General features: G+C 35.4%; 1 protein-coding gene across 1 annotated transcript in view; it reads right to left on the bottom strand.

Annotated features, from left to right (window-relative positions):
• The window catches only part of Il1rapl1 (interleukin 1 receptor accessory protein like 1), a 1,309,684-nt gene extending 1,300,125 nt beyond the window's left edge, over positions 1 to 9,559 (bottom strand). Inside the window, exon 1 of the mRNA XM_015488096.2 lies at positions 9,233 to 9,559. The gene's annotated coding sequence lies outside the window, so the exon portion shown is untranslated. The remainder of the gene's footprint in view (positions 1 to 9,232) is intronic.

The following is a 9,559-nucleotide window of genomic DNA, read 5'->3' as shown; positions in this document are numbered from 1 at the left end:
TTTAAAAAAAAAAAAAAAAAAAAAAAAAAGCTTGGGCTGAGACTGTGGCTCAGTGGTACAGTGCTCCACTAGCATGAGTTAGACACTGGGTTCGATCCTCAGCACCACATAAAAATAAATAAAATAAAAGTATTGTGCCCATCTACAACTAAAAAAAATTAAAGCTGTTTTCTTTCACTCTAGCCTCTGTGTTTATCTAAAATTGCTAACACTGTCTTAGAGAGGAGGAAAGAAAAAAGTAAATGAAGAGAGTCTATGATGGCTGTTTGAGGACTGAGTTCAACATGAAGACAACTGCAATAAATATGACACTCAGGAGTCCTTGGGAACTTCTCAAAACTAGGAATCAAAGGTACTTAGGAAATATAGACTTTCAATTTCTTCCCCTTCTTCCTAAAGCATAAATCTGATATAGTGTAAAATATTGTTTTCATTATACTCATGCAATTTCATTCCATTGACTCTTTTCTGACCAACCTGGAGTCTCTGAACTCCAGCCTTATCTTCAGATGTTATACATCACATATTCCATTCTCTGTAGAAACTAGAATATTGGCTCTTCCGTAACCAAGCTCCATTTGCTTCTGTTTACAATATCTTTGTTTTTGATCTCCCTCTACTTAGAATGTTGTATCTTCTCCACAGCATTGCTAACTCCAAAGTGAACATAAAGCCTTCCTCCTTTAGCAAACTTCCCCTAATCCCTCCATGTGCATGAGTTCTGACTCTTTCCAGAGCCTGTACCATACTTTGCCACCTCTCTTAGAAATATGCATAATAAACTATCTTGAATTACAGTTGTATGTGAGTTTATTAGCCATACCTAAGACTATAAGGCCCAGACATATGATATCACTCTCTGTGTATCTCTTGCCTCCTGAAATAACTATGGTGGAAGAGAAAGGAAAGAGGAAGGAAGGAAGGAAGGAAGGAAGGAAGGAAGGAAGGAAGGAGAGAGAAAGAAGGCAGAAGAAGGCAGGCAGGCTGGCTGGCCATTTTTCCTCCATCAGTCTGTTCATAGGCTACAACTACCTACTATTAATCCTCTTTCCTTTATTACATATTTTTCCTTTATTATTTTCCTAAATCAGAAGCTTTTATCTCAACTTACAATGCAGCATGTATTTTGGAAAATATAGATCTAAAACTGATCTGCTAACCAGAACTTAAGCATTTGTTTACATAATGATTTATTGATGGCCTACTACAGACCCTGCACAATGCTGGTCCCTGGAAATATAAGACAGACAGGCACTTGCCCCCTTGTGCTAAACTAAACCGTTCACTCTTTGAGGAGTGCACACCCACAGACATGAGCAGCTTACTCTGTGACTATGTTATTAAGGGCCCTGTAGGAGAATCCTGAGAGGGGAAAGCAGCAGTCCCAAACCCCTAGAGACCCCTTGAATGAATTTATTCTGCACACTGTGGAGCTGGGTGTCTCTTGAGTACTATTCAGGAGTTCTGTCATGGTGAGAACAATTAAGGACTCTAACAGAGGTATTCAAAAACCAAACACTGAGAGCCACCAGATTCATTTGTTACATCCAAATTTTCTCCCTTGGCCACATGAAGCTTTGTTTACACAAAGTATCTGATACCATTCTAAGTCTTTCAGTTTTCCATTTTTATTGCTGTGTTTATCTCCCCTGGCTGTGTCTCTTCTGAAATAGAGTTGGTGGAGGAACTGTAACTTCATGGTATTCATAGCCAGTGTCATTTTTCCATACAGGTATGTTAACAGCTGCTATACAGTAAGTCTGTGGCACATTTCAAGATCTAAACCTGAGTAAAAGTATGTCCTTCACAGCCCTCCCTCCACCTTAGCCTCAGTGGACTACATTACAGATGATACTTTTCTGAGTCAGAAAAAAATGGCACATTTTCTGTAAATGTTTCTATTACAATACAAAGTGAAGTCTGTTATTCCAAACTTTTCTATTTAGTATATTAACAGTGATTCATATATCAAACATGTTGACAAAAAAGGTGTGTGTGTGTGTGTGTGTGTGTGAGAACACATTCATATGCCAACTGACTTAGTAGCTGTGTGACTGTAGCTTAGTAAACCTGATAAAATATCACGGTCTCTATTTTTCTCAAATTAATTCATTGCTGACTATGTAAGCAGAGTGACCCTGTTGATAAAGAAATGAAATATGATATCTTATCTTTTCAAAGTAGGATAAAGTATAACTAAAAGATATTTGGTAAGACCCCTCAGTGGAATGCCATGGAAACAAGAAAACAGCATGCAACACTGTGACAATAATGATTGTTCTTAATGCCACGGATTTCCAGAATGGAATGTTTAAGAAAGTCAGGAAAAAGGAGAAACTCCAAAGAAAAGCACTTCTCTGCAGGTGGGGAGATACAAAACTTAACAGAAAAAGGACAGCATGGAAAAAGTGAGGTGGCCCACCAGTGATCTCATTCCCCAACTCTCCTTTCTATTATGTCTCCAGGTAAAATAAGGCCAGGGATGGCACACTGTACCCAAAGAAAAAATAAAGTCAACATGTTATGTGCAGGAAAGTCATATAAGTAATTGCAAGTCAATAAAGTGAACTAGAGAGCAAAAGATTAGATGTGCTAACATTAGCCAACAAGAAATATTATTCTTCTTATGCTGCACTATGAAAAAAAGTATATGGTTCTCCAGGACATATTACTATGCAACTAAAATATAATATTGAAGACTTGTATCATATCAAGGAACCAGAATCATGCATCATGAGAAAACCAAGAAACTGTAAGATCTTAGAAATTTAATTTCATTTCTCTGATTTACATTTCCTTATTTTCTAAAATGAAGGTATCCTTTACTCATATACTTTATATAAATCCATCAGATTTTTATGAGGCTACCTTAATTACCTCTGGTAATATTTATAATAATTCATTTTTATTTGGGCTACAATAAAAACAATGTTTATTTGGGGTTTTTTATAAGCTATTATTTTGTAATATCAAATAATTTTAAGTAAAAACCCTTCAATTCTAAAATTTGAATGGGAATTTACCTACATTGGAACTTTAAATGTGCATTCTTGGGAAATCACATAACCTAAGTTCATCCACCCCAAAATTCAACTCCTTTGATCCACAGAGCACCATAATATGAATTTGCTTTTCATGTGCATATGTAATGTTAAGAATTTTGGCTCTAGTCATATGGGCCTTTTATTTAGTGGAGCTGCAGGAGTTACTCCAAGAAGTTTAGAATCTACATATGCACAAAACTTTGTAGATGAATAAACAATACATTTCAAAGATATATGTGCACCCTGTTGTGAATATATGCATATTAATTTTAAAGAATTATTGTACTCACATTAATTGATTATAATTATTCATTATGAATTTTCTTAATCAAGTGATGCTGAAAGTCAAACTATGATTAAGTGGTATTCCATTTGTTAAATGAACATTTACTTTTGTTTAAATTAAAATATCAGAAAATGATGAGGATCACTGTATTACATCAGTGGTATTACATGTAAACATGGATGGGTATGAATGTATCAATTAATTCACTTTAATCAAGCCATGAGATGGTAATCCACTATGGATAATTTTATGATTATTTATATACTGATTTATTATAATTATAATTCACATAAAGTATAAGATACATAATTAGCAAACATTGAAAGTGCAAAAATATGTCTATAGTTATATGATCACAATAAACAGTCCTTTGAATTTTACCAGTGAATCCAAATTCCACACACAATATCCTGAATTAGTATTACAATGTACACTCTAATTTTACTGTTAAATTTATGTTCTTAAACCTATAGCTCCTGTGGAATAAAATAGCTCTTTTAGTGTCATTCATTGTATTTTATGCATAGTTACTGTGTAACTACAGCATGCTCTTTGCTTTGTTGGCATGAAAAAAAGATTACTTTTAATGTAGTAAAATAAAAACAAGAAAAAGTAAGTTTTACGAAATAAAATATGAAAGTGCTTTGTTCTCTTCTTTTGTTTTATCCATAGTTCACCGCTTGGCAATTTCAGACCCTGTGACAGGAAAACAACACCCGGCCATTTGGTCTCCCTTCCTTTGTAGCTAAAAGCCTTAGGAATCCCAGAGTTTAGGTATCCGAATATTGTTTCTATACAAGAGAACCAAAAAAGCAAGCCAAGAAGAACCTCTCCTTGTAAGTGAATGGTCAGAGTAAATAGCAAGGGTATGTCCACTGAGCCCTGTGGTTGGCCTGTAATGGAATGCTATGTGCAGTGTAAGACACTCCAGGGTGGCATTCTCTGGGTGAAAATTAAAAGCATATTTGTAAGGTGATTAGCTGGATTTGTCAAAATAAACAAGCCTGTCTATATTCCTCTGATATTCCTTTGTAAATCTGCTTCAACAAAACTAAAGTACTTCCATAAAACATAAAAATATGCATCTTTAAATATAGGAAACTAAGAAAAGCCTTGCTATTTATAGGCATCGATGAAATCAGATAAACATGCATGATCAAATTCATCCAAAACAAAGGAATTGAGAACCCTAAACATAAAAAGCAAATCACTAGGAAGTTAGGAAGATGAGGTTGCTCTATACCAAAAGTTTTATTTGTTTAAGTCCATGTACATTTATTTTTTTTTTACAGGGTTGATTTTTCACTTTCCAATTCCCCTTAGCCAAAATATAAAACTTACTTCTTGGCTTATTTATTCAGTCATTTAAAAACATATATGGAAACTCATATTACTAACTATTCTCTTCTCATTTATGTAAATCTATTTATATTAAGATACCAGAACATTAAAGAAATGCAGCTTTATAAAGCTCTGACACATGGGGGATTGCCTCCCCCTAAAGAACGTTAGTAATTATTGCAACTAGAAAATTCCAAACAGAACTGTTATCTTTATATTCTCATTTCTTCTATTTTACTTGGTATTCAAACTCTTTATAGTTCTGTTAATAAGTGATAGTTGAGAGCAGCTTTCTGGTCAATTGACCCAATTCAAGTAGTAGCATGGAGTTTGTTCATGTATGCTTGTTTGTGTACTCTTTGTACCCGAAACAGAAACTCCTAAGTACTCAGGGGCATTTTCAAAAAGCAATCTCTTTAAAAACACTTTCACATACAAAATCCTTAGTTTCCATTCCTTGAATGTTATTCAAAAGCAACTGTTTTTTTTAATTACTTAAGACGACTACATTCCAATATGAGTACTCCTAAAAAAACCAAAAGTAATGAGTGAAAGTGGCAACCAAAGCCTTTAATTTGTCTAGTAGCTTAAACCACTGATTGATATTATCTACCAGCTTACTCTAACTGGCACTAGAAAGTGTCTAGAAAGATTTACAATTATGGCAAGAGAAGAAATATCCTGCTAGATTTGTAAGACTTAGGGGAATCTTTAATAATGATAATTCCATATATTTCCAAGGCATAGCATGGTGGTTAACACTTAGACATACATGATACCCTTTCTTTAGAATCACACATAACTATTCTATTTTTTTTAAATGATTCTCTGGAATTCTGAGAGGTCAAGTGCAGTGTCAAAGGTCACAAGGCCAGTAACTAACAAAGTCTGAAGAACATCTCAGGCCCTCTGACTCAGCCCAGAAGTCTACAGTGCCTTAATGTCTCAGAGACATCCTCTTTGAGATTCCTGATATGACTAATGGAAATAGGATTGGAATTTAATAATAAAAATGCTGACAGGAATTTAACTATAGCTGCCCAAATGGTACCATTATAATTATGCTTTATGATTTGAACATCATCAGAAAACTTGCTAATTTTAAATTTTACTAATCAACACTTCTTTGATTGCCATAAATTATAGAGTGTTCTGCTTTGTAAAACCACAAGATTTATCAAACTCCAAATATCATATCTGTTGTAAGACAAAGTATACTCCAAATATTTCAGTGTATAACTGATTAATTTAAGATTTATATTTCAGAATCTTTTAATCTTCCAAAATGTTTTATCTATTAGTCAACCAAAATCATGCTGATTTCTTCAAATATATTGCAAACATAATAAATTTTTCATTTAAGCTTTTTCCTAGTTATAGGAATACTGTCACTATATGTCTGCTAAATTTCCTGACTTTGCTGAAGCAACTGGTCAGGAAACAAAATTAGTAGCTTCCATATTCATAAATGGTATTTCTTCTTTTTTTCCCCAATTTTTCTAATCTAACCACATAACTTGGGCTGACAATATAGCAATAAAATAGAAGAATAGATATTATATTTTATATTACTCATTGCCTTCATGTTTAAATGCTTTCCTATTAAGCAAAGCTTTTTATTATTGATTTGTAGGATACTTAAGAAAAATGCCATAACCTGCCATGGTTACATAATCCTCTTCCTAAAGAAAGTAACAGGTTATAGGAGCCATTAAAATGATTGAAACTATCTTTCCTAATGTGAATATAGGCAGTCTTCAAGTAAAAGGATAGTAATTACATATTTTTTTTCATGATCAGTATCTTTTTATACAGACTTCCTTTTCCATTTTGCTATTTTTCCATCTTCTACTTAGATTAGAAAACCTGAGAATATGCCCAGTTTGGTAACATATGTGTGGCTTAAGTCAGAAAACAACTGAGGAAGTCATTTATAAAATATTAAAATAAGGGATACTGGAAAAAGAATTGCAGGCTATATTTCTGCACATAGTTGAAGACTAACAGCCTGGAAGCAGCTGTTGTGTTACCCTGACCCCTGAAGGAAGGAATCAGGAGTTAACTTCACATTCAATTTCCTACACAATATAAACACCAAACCTCCAAATCCACTAGCACAATATATCAATGTTTGGGCATGTCCTGCTGAAATAAGAAAGTCACCTCAAATATCAGACCTCAAAATTTCATTCTACAATTCCACCATTCTGATGTGAGGTGAGCAAACGTTTTCAAAGTTTCTTAGTGGGTGTCTAGATCCTGCACCTGACTCTGTAAGATTGTAAGGAAATGGACAATGAGATATAAATGAAAAACAGAAAGAATCATCTCATCTCCCTGAAAGAAAAGTCATTTAGCTTTCTTTGTAAAATAAATGTAAAAGAACTTAGGATATAGCACAAGTGGATGATAAGCTGCAATTGAAGAGGGTTACAATGTCAGCAGTTTCAATTTTTGTTGAATGTGTGATCTGTTGAAAGGAAACAACAGATCCTAAAACAGCAGAAGGCCAAAAGAAGCTGATGTGCTCCTACTTTTAAAAAAACCAGAGTTCCAAATTAAGCCTGAGGAAAAAATGACATTTTATTCTGCAGTATTCCTTCCTCTGTACAGTGAGCACAGTACATTTATCTCATCTCATGGTTAAAAGTCTCTGGCGACTGCAACATGTCTTTTAAAGCATTTGATAAGTCAAACTTGAAAATAGACTGCTTTTTATTTATGGCATTCATAATAATAATGAATTTGATGCCATTTATCTTTTAATTCAATAGGATAGTGTTACCTTTAAAGGTTTTTACTTCTCTTTTCCCAGAGGGTTAAAATGGCCCAGAAAGAGGTTGTCATGGCAAAGATAAAGGTACAAAGCGCTCATTTCTGACACACCATGGAAACAATCATCATTTTTTAATGAGAGAACCACCAGACTGAAATCTGCACCAAGCTCTACCAGAAAAAAATACAAGAGAGGACACTAAATTGTCATTACGTACACAGTCTTCATTTCAATGGGTTTAACTTTCCACTCAGTTCGGGTCACATATTTCAATCATAGGAAAAAGATCTATGACCTTGGCTGGAATCATCAGCCCCAGTCACTCAATGGGACACTTGTGAAACATTGCGGACACATTTTGACTCTCCATGGGTGTGGCTAAAATTGCTCCTGTCCAGCCCAAAGCTTACATGATCTGTGCTATCCCTCAGAAACTCACTGAGAAAACTCATGCTAAATTCGCCGCAGAGATCAAGGTTTACAGGACCCTGGAGCTAATCTCTATCTGCCCTCCTCCTCTGTTAGCTGTTACAAGCCTTCAAAAGTTAACAGGGTGATGGAGCCTCTCTCTACACAATCATTTCATCTCACTATCGTTGACTGAAACTCACTGATGTAATGAAGTTACATAATCACCGATTATGCACGACTTCCATCCATCTTCCTACATATCCACATACCTTATCCCCTCCCCTTTGGATCAATCTACCAGGTGAGATTTATAACACATGTAAATGCTCCATTCTCTCATCATAGGTACTGAATATGGGACTTTAGCATTGCAGTACAGTGCACTGAACCACGTCATCAATATCGATTTTTTAACCCATTTCTCAGGCAGAATATGCTTAGCATCCTTAGTGCTCTAGTCTCTAACTTTTCACCAAAAAGGTAAAATAGCAGACAGGACACATCTTCAACTTAAGGTTAAGGGAAGTGTGTAATTGCCTGCATTTCCCAAGCTGGCTGCATTGCAATAATAGGATCCTCTCTGCTTTCAGACCTTTGACTCCCCTGCACGTGGGTCGCAGCTTCAGCTATTTAGGATACTGGGCAAATAATTACATTATTGGGCAATTGAACTTGAGAAAGAAAGCACTATAGTGATATTTAAGATAACATCGCCCTCTTCTTCTGTATTTTAGTCATCATTTTCAGTTTTTTTTCCCTTTTTTTCCCCTTTCACTCCGAGTGATATTCCAATAGATAGAAAAGTAGTGCGGGGCACTTAATAATCTCCAGTAACCACAACCCAGAGAACAATTAACAATGATTATCACCTTAAAGTTTAGGAACTTGACAAGTGGGATGTCCGTGGTCCCATTGCGGCTGTGAAATGCAGCAGAATGCTGCACTGAGTGGAAAACATATTTCTTTTAATGAATAAAGAGTAGGTCGTTTCATTTTAAATGGGGCTCTTCACTTAGTGTTCCTTTTACTGCTGCCACCCCTTCAGAACACAGGAGCCACAATTATTGCATCCAAACAAAGAGTGTCTACCCAGAATTAATTCAAAACACTCTTCTATATCAAAATAATTGGGGGGAGGAAGAGTGATGCTTTGATTTATTTTCAATTATACTCAGAATACAGGCACACGTACATACACACACGCACATGCACACACACCAACACACCCAACTGCAGTTATTCCATTCAGTGCCAATAACGGCCACATCACAGCCATCAATGCGATGCAGCAATCATCCAAGTCACCCATTCCTATTACAAATGCCCAAGTTTGCTCACACCACTGATGGCTTTGCATATATAAAATGACCTTACCCACAACAGTCTTCCAAATTATTCTCCTCTGGATATCAGTGGGTAAGGTAATTGCTGGTCATCACAATGCGTATTCAGAAAAATCCACGTTTTACTCCTGTGTTCTTTTTCTTGTTTTTGCTAGCAATTAATATCATGAACAAGATACCCATTCACAAATGCCAAGTTCACCATAAAAGCAGATAATTCCATACAGATCTTCCCTACAAGACTGTCTCCAGTTAGTTCTCAAAGTGCCCGATTGTTTGGTGAAGATACAATCCAGGTGCAGAGCAGGGGGGGGGGGAAAGACTAGGAGAAAAAAAGAAGAGGGCAGAGTAGAAAAGG

The sequence above is a fragment of the Marmota marmota genome, unplaced genomic scaffold (genome assembly GCF_001458135.2).
Source record: "Marmota marmota marmota unplaced genomic scaffold, marMar, whole genome shotgun sequence".
Classification (NCBI taxonomy): Eukaryota; Metazoa; Chordata; class Mammalia; order Rodentia; family Sciuridae; genus Marmota; species Marmota marmota.
The sequence above is the reverse complement of the archived record's forward strand: the minus strand, read 5'-3'. Positions and strand labels throughout refer to the sequence as shown.